This window comes from Protopterus annectens, chromosome 5.part0, assembly GCF_019279795.1.
Source record: "Protopterus annectens isolate FY-2018-M chromosome 5.part0, PAN1.0, whole genome shotgun sequence".
Taxonomy (NCBI): domain Eukaryota; kingdom Metazoa; phylum Chordata; order Ceratodontiformes; family Protopteridae; genus Protopterus; species Protopterus annectens.
In genome coordinates this window covers 1005692389-1005709739 of record NC_056735.1, presented here as the reverse complement: position 1 = coordinate 1005709739, position 17351 = coordinate 1005692389, and positions in this window count along the sequence as shown.

The following is a 17351-nucleotide window of genomic DNA, read 5'->3' as shown; positions in this document are numbered from 1 at the left end:
ACCTAACGAATGTTGGCTTAGTTCTACAGTGACTACTGAGTGTGGTGTAGTTGGTGCAAATGAAAAGAGTGTGGTCAACACAGTTGCAATAGACACCCAGGTGAGTGGGGAGATGTGTGTTAAAATGAGTGGGAACATTTTAACTGAAGTTGATAAGAATAAGAGTGTGGAAGTAGGTGACACAGTAGATATTGATAATCACCCATTGGAGGTAGAGACCAGTGTTGCCAGCAAGGTTGTCATTCATTCCTTCTCTGGTTTTAAAGTATACAACTTTACAGATTTCCACATTGGGCAGGACTTCTTTTCTCTGTTTAGTAAAGGCATGAAATTCATTCCAATGGCCAGATTCAGAGTAGTGGATGCCATCAAGGAAGTGAAACTATATTGTAGGAGACTCCAGTTAGCCCTTCAATTTAAGGACACATCTAGTGACAACCTTAATAACAAATTGGTTAGGAAAAGTGCATACATTCCAGTCAGCAATGCAGAGGTCAACAACTATGAGAGGATGGTATGTAAGGACATATACCACCTATGTGGACATATACGGAGAGACCCTTGGTATGGTACATTATTCACTGACAATCTTACAAGTGGAGAGAGAGCTTGCTTGGAACAGATTGTGGCCAATAGAGACATTAGGATAATGAAGCCTGATAAAGGGGGAGGTTTGGTGTTATATGATTCGGAAACCTATATTCAAGCTATCCAAGACATCCTGTTTAATTCAGGCAATTACGAACAGATATCCCTGAATCAGATCAATATAGGATATCATAGGATAGATTTAATTATTGAGGAATACCTACTTGACAACCGCATCACGAATGAGGAATATGAATTTATAAGAACTGAGTACCCTGTGATGGCAAAAATAGTCGGTATACCCAAAATACACAAAAACATCAACCACCCCCCCTTTAGACCCATCATATCAGGATCAAAATCAAAAACATTCAACATAGGGGTAGCTATTGACCACTGGTGTAAACATGTTTATTCCAATGTTACACACCTAACTAAAGACTCTTGGCATTTTTTGGGCAAGTTAAAACATGACATATGGTCCCCAGATTTGATTTTCCTGACTATAGACGTACAGGACTTGTTTTCATGTATTCCTTACACGACTGGACTTGAATACTTTGAAAGCAGTTTGAGGAAACATTCCAACTTAACATGGGACAAAATTTGTTTGATACTAAGCATGATGGGTTTGGTTCTCACAAACAATTACATTCAGTTTGAGGGTGAGTACTTTAAACAAACTAGGGGAGTAGCCATGGGAGCATCGTGTGCTCCCATTTTCGCAAACCTTGTCATGCTTGAGTGGGAAGAACAATTTGTATTATCTAGCCAATACTCCAAACATATTGCATTATACACACGGTTCCTAGATGACCTGTTTATTATCTGGAAAGGTCCTGGAGAGGACATTCCCTGTTTTATTTCCTATTTAAATGGTACAACGGACTTTTTAAGATTCACGTATAAAATGGAGAAGTACGGAATTCCGTATTTGGACACCTACATCAGTAACTCTGATGAGGGATTCAAGTCTAAAATTTATAGGAAAACAACCTTCTCTAATGATTATTTACAGTTTGGTAGTAATCATCCTCCACACATTTTTAAAAATGTCCTTAAGGGGCAATGCATTAGAGTAGCAAGGATGTGCTCCACTAGACAAGACATGGAAAATCAAATGGAAACAGTAGCAGGGATGTTTTTGGCCAGGGGATATCCAGCTACTTTGGTGGAGGATGTTACCAGATATGTGATTGGATTATGGGGCAATAGGTATATTCCCTTGTTAGGGAGTAACTCTGTTGGTGACACCACTAGGGAGACCTCAAGTCCTAGGAGGAACGTGTGTGTGATAATGTTTAGCCCATATTCCAACTTAGTCAAGGAAATTCTAAGGAGACATTGGGATGTTTTTTCAAGTAATGACAATACTTCCACAATATTAGGGAGATACCCTGTCTGTGTATTTAAAACCTCAGGAAATTTAAAGAGAATTATTGAAGGTGGGAAATTGAAGAAACACGACAGGGATGACCAACATACTAGTAAGTGTGGAAGATGTAAATATTGTCAATATATAAACAGCAACAGGATCACTAAACTGGAAAATTACAATAAAACTGTATGCCATGGTAAGAAAGGAAATTGCAATTCCATGCGGGTGGTGTATTTAGCTTCTTGTTCCTGTTGCCCGGCTTACTACATTGGCAAGACGGAAAGGAAGCTTAAGACCCGCATATACGAACATATGTATAAAATTAACAAAGTTGACCCAAAAAATGCATTAAGTAAACATATCAGCGAAAAGGGCCTAGAACACAGTTTTACCTTTAAAATCATTGATCAAATTGAGGTTAATGCACATGGGGGTAACTGGAAGATTGGTTTGTCGTGTTTAGAAACTAAGTGGCAGATTTTATGTGATGCCACTTCGTGGCCGGGTCTGAATGAAAGCATTAGTATCAAACCTTATCTGCTTTTGGAAAGGGGTTAGCATCTTTTAGATGCTGTTTAGAAAAATTTATGACAATTTATGATAACTTACACTTTACAGTATATTTGTATAATTTTATGTATAATTTTATGTACATACTTTTATGATTTTATCCATACATTAGTATTGTAACTATATGGATTATCAATTAAGTATATATGTGTATAGGACCTTATATTTATGTTTATATTTATGTTTTTTAGGAAAACATTTTTTAACAATGCACAATAGACAATATTTATTTGCAACATTTATTTGTAAAATATACTTGCAATATATATGTGTTTGCAAAATATGAGTGTTTGATATATAGGAAGTTAATTGATTTTTGGCGCCAAATCAGCTTTATAAACACACCTAGCTAACTATGCAAATTGGTTCTGATGAAATCTACCTTAGTGTGGATGAAAGCGCTCAACCTGTGTAACCTGTGTGGTTTATGTTCGTTGCAATAAACCTGTGTTTTATGGACTTTGGTGTGGATTCGTACAACAGATTTTTGACAGTGGTAGTCACTTGTTGGGTTCTTGTTCGAGCTACTGTGGTCTGGGTGGCTGTCTTTTGTTGGTTGTTACACTAACTTCAGTTAAAGACTCCTGCAGGGCCAGTTCAAAGGGACGGAGTACAACGGAGAGGCTTGGAACTGGTTAGCTCATGACCTCACCAGTGCCACAGGCGTTCCTTGGACTGGTGAGCAGGTCCGTCACCACCATGCAGACCTGAAGAGAAGGAAGCAGGACCACCTGAACCAATGGTTACAGGAGGCCCGTGGGATGCAAGATGCCCGACAACTGACTAGGTAGCCATGGAATGCAGTATGTAAGAATTGATAACTGATTCTGTATAATGGATATGTATGTCTCAATATCCCTTCATTTACTTCACAGCTGCAGGTGACAGTGCTGCGAATCAGCAAGTCTATGCAGATAGGCTGTTAAGGCTGTGCCACCAGGCAGGTTAGTGATTATTCTGCATGTATTGTTATATAAAATAGGGGAGAGAACATGAAAGAAAGTGTTGTAGTCCAATAATACAGCAATAAAATGCCCTGAATAAGTCCTCTGCATGTACTGTCATATAAAAAGTCAGAGAGCCAGAAAAAAAGAGTGTAGTAACCCATTAAGAAAGGTAAAATATGTCCGGAATAATATCTCTGCAGGTACTGTCATATAAAATAAGTGAGCGAGCCTGAAAAAGAGTGTTCTAACCTATTAATAAAGGTCCAAATTACGAGGTGCAAGTAGCAATCCAAGAAACACCAATGAATATCCACAGGAATACTTTTTAAAATCTTGAATGCCAATTTATTTTGAAGTAAAATGCGTTTTCGCCGCTAAAAGTACATAGCAGCTTCCTCAGAATCAAAACATTAAAATTAGGCGCCAAAAATATTTAAATAACAAAAGGAAGTTGATCAAACAATGTCACCTCCTGTCAAGGTGCTGAAACAATGGAACAGTCAAACAGTGAATAAAAATACCTAACAAAAGATGATCAAAATGAACCATGATTAAAAATGTATAAAACCAAACGATCAAACATTATATTTATTACTACACTTTATATTAATAATTATTACACTTTATAATAGTGAATCCCTAAAGATACCTACTTTCTACACCAACATATTTAAAATATTTTATTTAATACCTTACATAATGAATGGATTCCTAAGTCATATATCAATAAATAACTTAATATCCAAAATTTAACTATATATCTTAATGACCCCTTAATTTTCAAAAATGTCAATGATATCAATTATTTGATTAATTTTGTATATACTAAACTAATAGTGAAATGTATTTACCAGGGCTTAACATAGAGTTCTTATCTCATGTAACTTTTTAATCTAAGAACTGCTGAAATGTTGCAGTTCTTATTTAAGCCAGGAACGTTAAAGGCGTCTAGTTTGATTTGCCATTCAATATATTAATAAAGGTATAATATGTCTTGAATATGTCTTCCATATGCACTGTTATATCAAATAAAGGAGTGAGTCTGTGGAAAAGTGTGTAATGTAATTAATAAAGGTATAAAACTCGGAGTGTGTCTGTGTCACTTACTTTGAAATGTTGTTGCACCCTTGCATTATACAAATAGTACTGTTTTAATAAGTGCTGGCAACACAGAGTTGTGCAGTCCCATCTAAACTGGGTGATGGAAGTGCTACTAGCTGTGAAGCATATATACAGTTCTCAACAGTCACTTACTGGCTGGCATGCATAAGTAAATCTGGCACACGTGTAGCATGTTAATTTGTTCCCCAGAAATGTGAGTGTGCTTCAAGAAATGCAGGGTTCTGTACAAATTGAAGTGAAAATGTCATGTGAAAACATCCAGATATGTAGATAAAGAAATATAAATGAAATCAAGAAATATGTAGCAGTAACATCTGCATCATGGACAGTTAGTATGTCAGATATAGGTCAGGTATATATTGAACTAGCCAAACCCATTACACAACCTAATGCATGTTGGCAAGTGTAATAATACATGTAGGGGATATACACTTGCAGTCACTAGGAATGTAGTGTAGACTAAAAGTACCTCTAAGATGTTAATTGAGGTTTCTTTCTACACCCTACTGTATGTGCATAAACCATGCAATTCCACACCTCAATGGGTATGTGTAATCTTAAATATTTTTTGGGACATATGGCCTATTGTTCTATAAATATTTGCATTCACTTTCATGCATGTGCCCTGTTCAAACACCAAAATCATGGTGGCCTGTTGCTACCAATCATCCCTGCATGCTGTTGGAATATCCACTGTCGTTCAATATATGCATGTGTTATGCTTGCTGTTCAACTGTTGGAACCTTGGTGTGTTGGGTTAATGGGAATATTACTGCATGCTGTTACAACTAATCTGGAATGCTTTTGTTTATGTTGTAATTAAACACACCGAATCACATAACGTATGGGAAGGCCGGTCCCAGCGGACCCACCTGTCCCTCCTCAGCTGGCGAGTGCACCTGGCACCAGCAGGTCCAGTGCCCAGCCCGGGCTCCCCTCCTCCGTTGGTCCTGTGCCACCTTCAGGTGGAAGCGCTGCAGGTGATGGGGCTCATCCCCCTGTGCAAGTGTGGGAGGAGAAGGGCCACCTGTCACCCTTCGAAGGGTCCGGGCTGCGGTGCGTAGGGAGATCCAGCATTCAGTTGCTGATCCCCTACGCCAGCTCGAGGTGAGAATGGAGCATCTCATAGGTGAGCCTGCCCATCCTACGCAGCCCCCAGCACAGCCACCCTCAGGGCTGTGAAGGTGCAGTGGTGACTGCCCATGGGTGGGGATCTCAGTTCCACTGTTACCATCTGTGGGCTCATGGGCTTGCGATTTCCAAACATCCATCCCCAACAATTGTGTTCACCCACCTCATGTGTCATACATCGCCCCTGTATGCGTCTTGCTTGTCTTGTCTGTTAACCTCCCCAACCTACCTCCCCAAACATACCTACTTCCTCTACCTCACTTTCCACTCTCACATGGAAAAATAAAAAAAAGGGCAATCTGTACCCACAAAAAAATTACACCCCATACATAGCTGCCTATTTCACACACATGTCTGCTGGACATGTAAACTGATATTTATAATTGGCAGTACAACAAACTTTGTTGACCTCACCTCTCTCCCAGGGGTGGAAGGTTTCAAATATCACTCCAAACTTATTGCATATGCACAGCTGTTGCTGGTAAAGAAATGGGCAGCTATGGACCTTCCCTACACCCATCCTGCACATCCCGAGCTTGTTTACCTACTGTCTGTCCCTCTTTGTGCCCCATTTTTCACCACTTTCCTATCTCCCCATTTTCTTTTCTTTAAAAGAAATTAGCGCGGGGGTTAGCGGGAGTAAGCACTTTTAAGCAGTAGTAAGCAGGTCTAAGTGAGTGTGCACATGTGTGTGCTTGGCTAAGCATCACTAAGCATCACGCAAACCCACGCAAACCCACTTACAACTGCTTAAAAGTGCCTTAGTCACTCTATGTCAGGGCCCATGTTCTGCTCAGCAGCAAAACAAAAAACCTCTACTAGTCTCGAACCCCAGACCATTGCCACAATAGACTGCATGAGTTACCACTAAGCCACAGCAGATATACAAATAACTTGGTGCTGAAATAAATATATCATGCATTACAATGAGGGAATGTAAATGGAAATTAGGAATGGCATAACACAAATCATGTTCTGTTCTGTTCTGATGTTCTCTGTTGAGCAGCCTGTGCTAATGTCAACACAAACAAACCACAAACTGTTCAGAAGTGAGTAACTTAATAATTACAGTATAGCAGTACACAAACAGTGCATATGCCACAGGAATACATTGCAATAACCACATTTGTATGGCAGTTAATTGTCTAATTCAGAAAGAAAGTAAATACTCCCATGTGTCCTGTGTTAGCATTTGGAGGGGTGAGTACATGTCTACACTGAGAAGTGTGCACTGGAAGCAACAACATTCAGGTTTGAGTACAACATGCATATCACTGGCTACAACCCTAACTTCAGATAAGAGACAAATACCAACCTTCTGACTGACACAACGGTGTATAGAGCAAGCAAGCATGGACTCCACCTTGGAAAGCTGAAAGGGCTATGCCTACCTAACCTAGCATTTTATAGCAGTGGGCTGCAATCACAGTGAGTACTGCAATCACCACACAGCAGACTGCATGCAATTACTGAATGGTGGGCAGCAATTGGTGCAGAGGCTGTCACATGCACATGTGCAGATACCTAGAAAAGCAGGCTGTACCTGCTGTCCACACATGCAATAATATAATTGCAGGAACAGGGAGATAGAAAGCAAGGGTGAGAGAGAAACAGAGGCACAGACAGAGACACAGAGAAAAGAGACAGAAACAGACACAGAAACAGACACATAAAGAGACAGAGAAATCCCAAAACAAACAACCAAAATAAAAAAACAAAAAAAAAACCAAAACTGTAACAACAGACGGAGCAGGGAAAACAAAGGTAAGGTATGTAAGACATATGTATGTGCCGGCACATACTAGATGTTCCTGAAGAGTACTCTACACACTGCAAATCATCCATATGTGGCAGCAGTACGTATCCATCTGTATCTGCACATGTGCATAGGGCAAGGGACATACTGCAACTGTTAGTGAAGGGTGGACACATATATGTCATTGAATATTATATGCATATATCTATGTAGGTCGTAGTGTGAGGCATAGAAAACAGCATGCAGTGCTGATATATGTCATGTGGTGGTTGAACGCTGTGGGACTGATTTGTCAGATCTGCTGTGTTACAGTCAGTGAGGCCTGCCAAAGCTACATGGGCTGAGGACACCAAAATGCATTTTGCACAACACTGTGCAATATAATCACATAACTGTACATCCCGCAACTGTTGCATAAGTGATATCCCCACCATGAAAGGTGGACTGTACATGTGCCTATATGTACATCCATATGTACAGCAATGGATGTGTATATATATGTGTATGGATATGTATATATATATATATATATATATATATATATATATATATATATATATATATATATATAGACACATATATATATATATATATATATATATATATATACATATATATATATATGTATATATGTATATATATATATATATATAGAGAGAGAGAGACAGAGAGACACAGAGTCATATGTACAGCAACAGGTATGTGGTGACCAAGGCATGGACTGTAGACAAATGCCGATACTGCAGTGCCATTCCTCCTTTCAAAACACTGTACCCATTAACTACCACATAGGTAGAAATCTACTTAACACTGAAGGTGTGATATGGGAACATGGGACACAGGTGGACAGTAGCCTCCCCTTTGATAAAGACAGTGCCTCACTAGACTTGTAATCTGTCTATGTGGTATGTGTCATGACAACAGATTGGTCAGTGTTCCCCTCTACTCATCACAATGTCCCGTGTGGTATGTACCTCACATACCAACTACAACAAGTGGAAAGGCCACAGACATACCTCATAAAGGGTAATACTGGCCTCAAACAGATGCCCTATGCAGACTGACTCACAAAACTACAGCTAGACTGCATGGCATACCGCCCACACAGAGGTGACCTCTGACAGACATACAGAGGTATGTCACACCCATAGCTGTGTGACAACCACCATGGCAACATATCACAATCCCTCCGGGCTACATACTCTAGGGCCCTAAACCTTGTCAGCTCACTAAACAGCACATGCTGGAGGGATAGGTTCCTATCTCAGAGATATGCCATACTATGGAATAGACCATCTAGCAATAGCAAACTAGGCTGCTTGTTAGCAGTTGTCATAAATACCCCTGATGATTGTTAGAGAGATTGGTAATACACCCCAGGAATCCCTTCTGTGGTCCTGGTTGACAGGGGCAGGTGAAATCAAAGTACATGTGTGGCAAAGGCCAGGGTAGCATATGGCTAGGCTGCTGTAGTCCCTAGGGCCAACAGCATCTCACCTACCTATGACACTATGCACTCACACATGTTGTCAATGCAATACCTGCTATGTGAGGTTGAATAATTGTAACGCTGAATGTGTGCAAGGTCTGTAAAGGTGTGATAGCGTAGTGTGAAGTTGCATCTGACATGGTAGTGTCTATCCTAGCTGTGAGGCCAGCAAAAGATGTGTATGTTATTGTTAGGCAGACATAGTAGTATGGCATATGATGTGACATAGTTCCTTGTTGATGACTGTGGTGTCCCATTGTAGGCTAAAGCAATACATGTATGCTTAGTGAGTGGTACTGCTGGTGAATCCGACTCCCATATGAACTGTAGTACTACCTGAACTTGTAGACCTAAACAGCACAATATGGTGTGTGTTCACATTGCTTGGAAACACTGTCATGTGTGTTTCCTGTAGTCTGCACAGAGGACATAACTCAGGCATAAGGGTTTGTAAGTAGCGGCACACAGTACTGTATGATACACAGATTAAGCCCATCTGTGTTGGCATACAGTGGTGTGTTGCATGTTTGTCTGATGTGTGTGTAATTATGCCTGTACCATGGCTGCAATCATATGTGTGTTACAGGGTATACGTGTGTATCTAGCAACATATATACTTTGTAACAGCAGAATGCCACCTATATTAACAACTGTGCACATATGTTAGGCAGGGCTATGGCATCAATGACTAGGATGGTTTACTGGTACTACTGTAACTGTACTTTACATTCGTTGCAATGGATGACATCTTTGTTCGTGCATTAGCGTGATATATACCCCTGTGGCGAGGTTGTGCATTGTATCACAAAGAATGTGCCAGGTACTGTTGTATAGTGGTTTGATATATAGAGTGTGCCAGGCACTGTTAGTCAGTTGTGGCCTGAGAACCCATATGTGGTATTGAACGTGTGTATCCTGTGACAGACAAACGGATGGTATATATAGGAGTGAACTGATATCTGTGGTTAAGGGTGTAAAGTGTGAACAGGATTCGCTCACACATATTGTTCATTTCTCTTTCAGCCTGATGGCCCACCAGCGTAACCCGTCTTACACAGCAGAGGAGGAAGAGGTGATTCCGCAAAGCCTGGTGCAGCACTGCACACTGTTGTTTTCCAGAGGCAGCCAGCACCAGCATGAGCGGACTGCACTGTGACAAGACCTTGTTCGTTGGGTAAATGACATAGGCATGCATAACCGGACATATGAGCAGGTATGCCATCACTGCAGTGATTTAATTAGACATGTCCAGTGGTGTGCATCTGATATCCAGAGACAACAGCTTGCCACAGGTGGTGGGGTGGCCATTCTTCCCTCCCTCACCAGAGTGGAGGAGCTGCTCCTAAGCATGGTGGCTCCTGGACAACAACAGCAACTCCCACACACATGTGTCATCAAGGAGGCCGGAGCCACCCAGCATGTTCACATGGAGCATGCAGGTAACATGCCCTATCTGTAGACTACAGTTACCTGTATTGTTAGATTATGTCGACGTGATATGTGTACTGTGTGTTTAGCAGTTGTGCTGCCTAGTGTTGTGCAATACTGACATTTGGAATATTATCTGTACACCTGTGACTGTCGACAGTTGTTCTACTGTAGTTTAGAAAACCCACAGTAGCAATGCCACAGTTGTGGCCACTGACGAACTCTCATATTCTCGTATGTCCCTCTGGTGTGACAGCAGGGCAGAAGATCCATGCTGGTGAGTGTGGTATAAAGGCAATGTTGGTAATAAAATGTGCATGTCATAGGTGAGGTGTAGGCCATGTACACGTAACACACCTATGCATAATGCATGCCATGCATGTTTGCTGCAAGATGTTGCACAGCTCAGTAATGTCAGTAGCTGCCTCAATTACATGCAATACACAGAGCATCAGACACAGTTGTGGCATCACCATACTGCACAATGGATAGGCATAGTTGCTACAGCTGTACACAACATAACACATTTATCATATGCAGTACACCTCAACATGCTACATATGGAATTACCACACACCTGCTGTAAGGACACACTTCAGTATCCCGCATGTCATCCACATACACATGATAAACCTCAGGGGTAGAGGCCTATCATGGGGCTGTGCAACACTCTTCAACACATAACACAGTCATGTTAGGCAATGCTCCCTATTAGGCACCCACACACCCATGTACAAAGTGGCTGAGTAATTGTGAACGTAGCCACGGCACTGCAGTACAGGTACAGCATGCTAGGCAGTGGTCTGTCACACATTAGTAGCCATGAGTGACCACATGATGCATGATGATGATGGCTCATAGTACTACACCCCATTCAGTTACAGTGACCACAGTACTACACATAGCAGTCATTGCTTTGCACCTCAATGTTGTGTGTGTGCAAACATATGCACCTATACACAATATGCATAGCATGTTGTGTGTGTGCTAACATATGCCAGTATACACAATATGCATAGCAGTCGCCATCTGTACAAAGTGACACATATATGTCCTGGAATGCTATTGGGTGTATAGGTCACATGAAACACATTGGGTATGTGTGGTGTATAATGTTGCAGTTGTGTAGCATGCCATGTCATGGCTGGCACCGACATATCTGCAATATGTCCCACACTCACCATAACCACTGTACAATGGGCATGTCGAGCATTTGGATTCCTATGCGTCTACATGCACCACTCATCCTGTGTGTGTACACAGCATGCACGTGCTACACCTGTGCCCAGTATTATCTGCTATGGAGACAGACACTGTAATCAGACATGGAAATCTATGTGTCACACAGATAACACATGCAGCCATGGTATGTATACCTGTGAGTAATGGTGCACAGGACATTGCATAGCTGAGAATACTTGCACAACAATGTTGTGTCCGTGTATACATTGTGTTCCAGAGTGTAGCCAATCTCTGAAAAACTACACACATGCATCAAAGCCATGTATACTGTCATGAAATAAGGCCGTCTATGCTTGCACTGCATGGTCTTGAGCAACACACAGTCTGCATGCTGTCATGTGTGAGGTGACTGTTTGCCTTGTGATACTGTCACACACCTTCACCCACTATTGAGTATGTGTTGGATTGCTGGTGTGTGTGTGTATCTGCTGTAGTGAGGGGTGTATTTGTGTGCATGTGTTAATTTGTGCATGTGTTCATGTGTGCATGTGTTCATGTGTGCATGTGCGCATGTGTGCATGTGTTCATGTGTGCATGTGTGCATGTGTGCATGTGTTCATGTGTGCATATGTGTGCATGTGTGCATGTGTGCATATGTCTGCATGTGCGCATGTGTGCATGTGTTCATGTGTGCATGTGTGCATGTATGCTAACATCATGTACAGATTGTAAAGTGTGTTTCCTGTCTTCCTCTCACAGGTGCTGAGTTTGGGGTGGCTGGATGCAGCAGGGAACCTGAAGTCACTGCCACAAATAGTGGAGATGATGAGACATGTATTGTGGCACAGGCAGGCTTGACAGGGTCTGTCGTTGGTCTGCCAATCAACAGTACACAGTGTTTAACCCCATCTATGCACACACTCATACTGCCAACACATCCCTCATCACCAATAGCCTTAGCCGAGGGACAGCATACAGTTGGCATTGACCGGGATACTGTGGTACCTATGGCACTTGCATCCCCTCACAGCAGCCATACCCGGATTCCTGGAACAGTACCACATAGGCGGATGACCAGCGGTTCTCAGGGGAGCACTGCTGGTCGTATTGCCCCTGGCAGACATGCCCTCACAGGTCTTACAACCACGACTATGTTCTGGGCTGTAATGCAGGCACAGGCATGTATGGAATGGTACACCAGACAGGGACTAAGGGCGCAGAGGGCCCATTACACAGCTATCAATGACATCATCTGTGACCTTGCTGGTGCCATCCGGGATTACACTGAGGTCATTGATAGACATTGGGGGGAGACATTAGATGCCCTCCACAATGTGTTTTCCTTGAGCCAGGACTGTGCGGGACAAGTGAGACGTCGACGCGGATGCATGCCAGCAACATCAACAGCTGTCAGTGATCGCAGACAGCCCACAGATCACAGCCGCTCCCGTAGTGGCAGTAACAGCCCCAGCAATGCTGGGGCTGGCCTGTCGATTGACTGTCCTAGTAGACCATGTGCACATGACTCTGGCCAGTCCCAGCAGGGACATGGGTCCACTTGACATACCTCTGCCTCTGATGATAGTACCCAGTCAGGGTTGGTACCCAATACTGTCCATAGCACCCCTGCCAGGCACAGCTACTGTGTCCATGGCCAGAGACAGTGATCTGTACAGCCTGGCAGGTACAGTCTGTGGCTGTCCCACAACCTCCCGTATATGGCAGCCACATGGTGGAGGCTGTGTGCATGCAGACACACACACATTAACCAAACAAGTAGGGCTCACACATACACACACACATTACATCAACATTGGCCCATGCTATACTGTTGTCCCTCACACACACACACGCACACACAGACATGTCGATTGGATGAGTCAATGTCGGGCTCTGGCAAACCAACAACACACCCTGTGCATATGATGACACCTGTGCCACCTCCTGTCATCTGTAACATTGATGCAGGAACAGGCTAACATGGTGCTGATGCACAGGGTGACATTATAGCATTGTAGCAATATTAGCAAGCTGTCAACAGGAAAGTGTAATGATATCCTTGTAGGTATATCTGCACAGGCGTGATGCATCAAAGTTCTGATTGTCAATGTGGCATTGTTTACACCAGTGTTAGGTCTGAGTATGTATTGTCCGGCCATGTGCCACTTGGCTGAAGTGTAGTGTGTTGCCAGCATGTGTTAGTGAGTGGACAGTGCGCGTGTGATGTGTGCAGTACAGATTAGCAGGTGTGCATCTGTGAACATGGTGGGTGCACACTGCATGTATATGCATAGTGGACACATGGGACATGTGACATACCCTGTTTTACACATTGTTAACATCTCATAGTATCTCTTGATGGCCAGTATGCATTCTACTACAGATATGTACAAACATGGGTGCACGTGTATATGACATGTGTTGACACTATGCTGTGGGTGATACTGTTGATATCTGTCAATGTTTTGCATTCTGGTAGTATACACAACCTCAACAGCATGACTATAACCAATCATTAGATGATGTCCTGACAACTGACACACAGTTGTAGGGAACTCAGTAACAGTGTGATCCTTCCGGTACTATACTATAACAGTAAGCAGTGGTATTGACCGCCACCCGTTCCTGGGACCACACCTGTTTGGCATGTAGGCCTCTTAGGTACATGCAAACACACTAGGGATATGTCCATCTACATCTGGAAATGCATGCATTGGCCTACAATGCATTCTCTGGATGGGACACATATCCTACACAAGGGTATCATACAGACAGGTACCTGTTGTCCGACACATGCTATATTACACTAGGCTGACTATGACATAGTCATCCACATTTACTATACATACTATCCCGGCAGTATCACATAGGTGGTAGCCCCCAACATGTATGTTGGGTACCAATGTGTACCTACAGCTACGTGTTATGTCATCTGTCCATTAGTATCCACATATCCAGAGGTATTGTGGAGTCCCTCGGTGTATCACATAAGACATTAGGGGCCTGAATGCATATCCACAAGGCTGTTGTATACCTATAATGACTGCCCAATATTGCCAGTTATTGTTGTGTATGAACATGTCTGACATATATCCCAGGCATGTACCCTTACTCACATTACTCTATAGTAACTGTCATGGGTGTGTGTGGCACAGATCACCTTGACCACAGATCACTACAGTGACCGGCCTTGTCACATACATACATATGTGACCTATGATCTTAGAAGCAGCGGCACAATCTGTCAAAGGAAACTAATGTATTCATGTAGTATGCAGGCTTCACACCTATGTACTAATTGAGGTCACATGTACATATATTTATTTGCCACACAGATACCTGATGTGTGCAATGCACATGCTGTTTTAATCCTGATATGTCATAGCATAGTAAAAGCAAAACCCACACTGCATTGACCAACTGTGTCACACACACACTCAGCAATTGCAGGATTCAAACCCCTACCTGATTATGTTATGATACTAGAGAGATACACATTAACATGGCGTGCTATATGCCTTACTGGGCGTTTTGTTTACTCCTTCTATATTTGTAGGATGCTGACATCATCAGACTTTCCAAAGAGGAATGTACCTCATTTAATGTGTTTTCTCAGTCTCCAAAAAGGGCACTCCTCTTAAAGGAGATCACACACATACACTCAGCAATTGCAGGATTCAAACCCCTACCCAACTATGTTATGATACTAGAGTGATACGCATTAACACAGTGTGCTATATGCCTTACTGGGTGTTTTGTTTCCTCCTGCTATATTTGTAGAATGCTGACATCATCAGACTCAGACACATACACACACACACAGTCAGCAATTGCAGAATTCAAACCCCTACCTAACTAGGTTATGATACCAGAGAGATACGCATTAACACGGCACGCTATATGCCTTACTGCGTGTTTTGTTTCCTCCCGCTATATTTGTAGGATGCTGACATCATCAGACTTTCCAAAGAGGAATGTACCTCATTTACTGTGTTTTCCCAGTCTCCAAAAAGGGCACTCCTTTCAAAGGAAATCACACACATACACACACCCCCATCAGACATTCCAAAGAGGAATGTACCTCATTTAATGTGTTTTCCCAGTCTCCAAAAAGGGCACCCCTTTCAAAGGAAATCACACACATACACACACCCACACACACACACACACACAGTCAGCAATTGCAGGATTCTAACCCCTACCTATGTTATGATAATAGAGAGATACGCATTAACACAACACATTATATGCTTTACTGGGTGGTTTCTTTTCTCCTGCTATATTTGTAGGATGCTGACATCATCAGACTGGACATGGTAATGTGTGTACACTTTGTTTTATGCAATCCCAGGAATGAGCCATGTGGGTCAGCAGGTGTCAACAGCTTGAACAGGACCACATAATTCTTAGCTTGTGTTACCTATCTGTGGACAAGTTGACATCCCTTCATATGTCAACACATATTTATGCACAGATTGTTGGTTTTGTAGATACGACATGTATCTGGGATGTGGATACAGGGCTATTCAAAGCCTATGTGAAACATGTGCAGCTCTGTTCAGTGATGTGTGTCCTGGGTGGCTGCCTTGCAAACAATCTAGCATGTTTGGGAACCATGATCTGCACATAAACATACCACAGTTGATAGGGTTGTGTGTTTGTCAGCTTCCAATAGCTCTGTTTATGACTTCAACCATTATAGACTCCATGGCCTTGCAAATCAGACTTCATAGGCTTACTGGACTATACTTCCAATGGTGTGTTGTGCACCAACACTTGTGGGGAGAGCCATATGTTGCTGTAACACATTCAACTGTTCCAGGTCCTGTGGAGAGGGTGAGGCTCAACAGACTGTTCAGGTGCAGGGTCTGTTTGTTCTGTAGTTCATTCATGACACATATAGGGAAACAATGTAATCCAATTGCTGCCATGCTTTCGGCTTTGGGGGGAGCTGTTCACCCATTCTACATGTGATATCTGCATGAATGATGATAGTGACTTTCGGCAGTGGGAGGTAGGCATGTATATATGGGCCTGTCTGACAGGATGTCGGCATTGTCAGTCAGGTACAGTTGGCCCTGACTCAGGACATATATGAGTGTACATTGCTATTTATGACATAGCTGAAGGAGGTGTCATGATTCCGTCTGGACTCCTTCATAGCTGCTCTTTAGAAAACACCGAAAAACCTGAGCAATAATCCCTGTTATATTCTTTTACACACTTAACACCCTACTGATCCTTTGTGATCAGTCTACAGAGTATGTAATCATAATATCCTGGCATGTCCATGGGTCGGTTTCATGTGTACTCTCCAGTCCAGCTGGTGAATATTGTGATTTTGTCACAATGTCACAACTGCCTCATGTACACAGACAACCCTCTCCTACTCCCAACAAACACAGATATATGTGAGAGATGCAACTATACAGACATACAGGAGGGAGGCTGAGCTCTCTCGACCCATGACTGGCACAGTCTATCAGGTGGTGAGGGTAACCACACACACCACATATCAGTCTCACATAAACCTATAGCGACAGCAATCAAACCACATTATCACACATAAACATACTCAGAGGCTCTAAATAAACTCTGCCTAAGCAGCAGAGACCTCCAAAGCGGACACACAAACAACTGCTACCCCACTATAATACCCACATATCACATAGTTCACAATGTCAGTGTGCCACACAGTCACTGCCCTTCGGGCTAAGCAACACACCTGATACACTTCTAATAGGTGACACTTATTGTCAG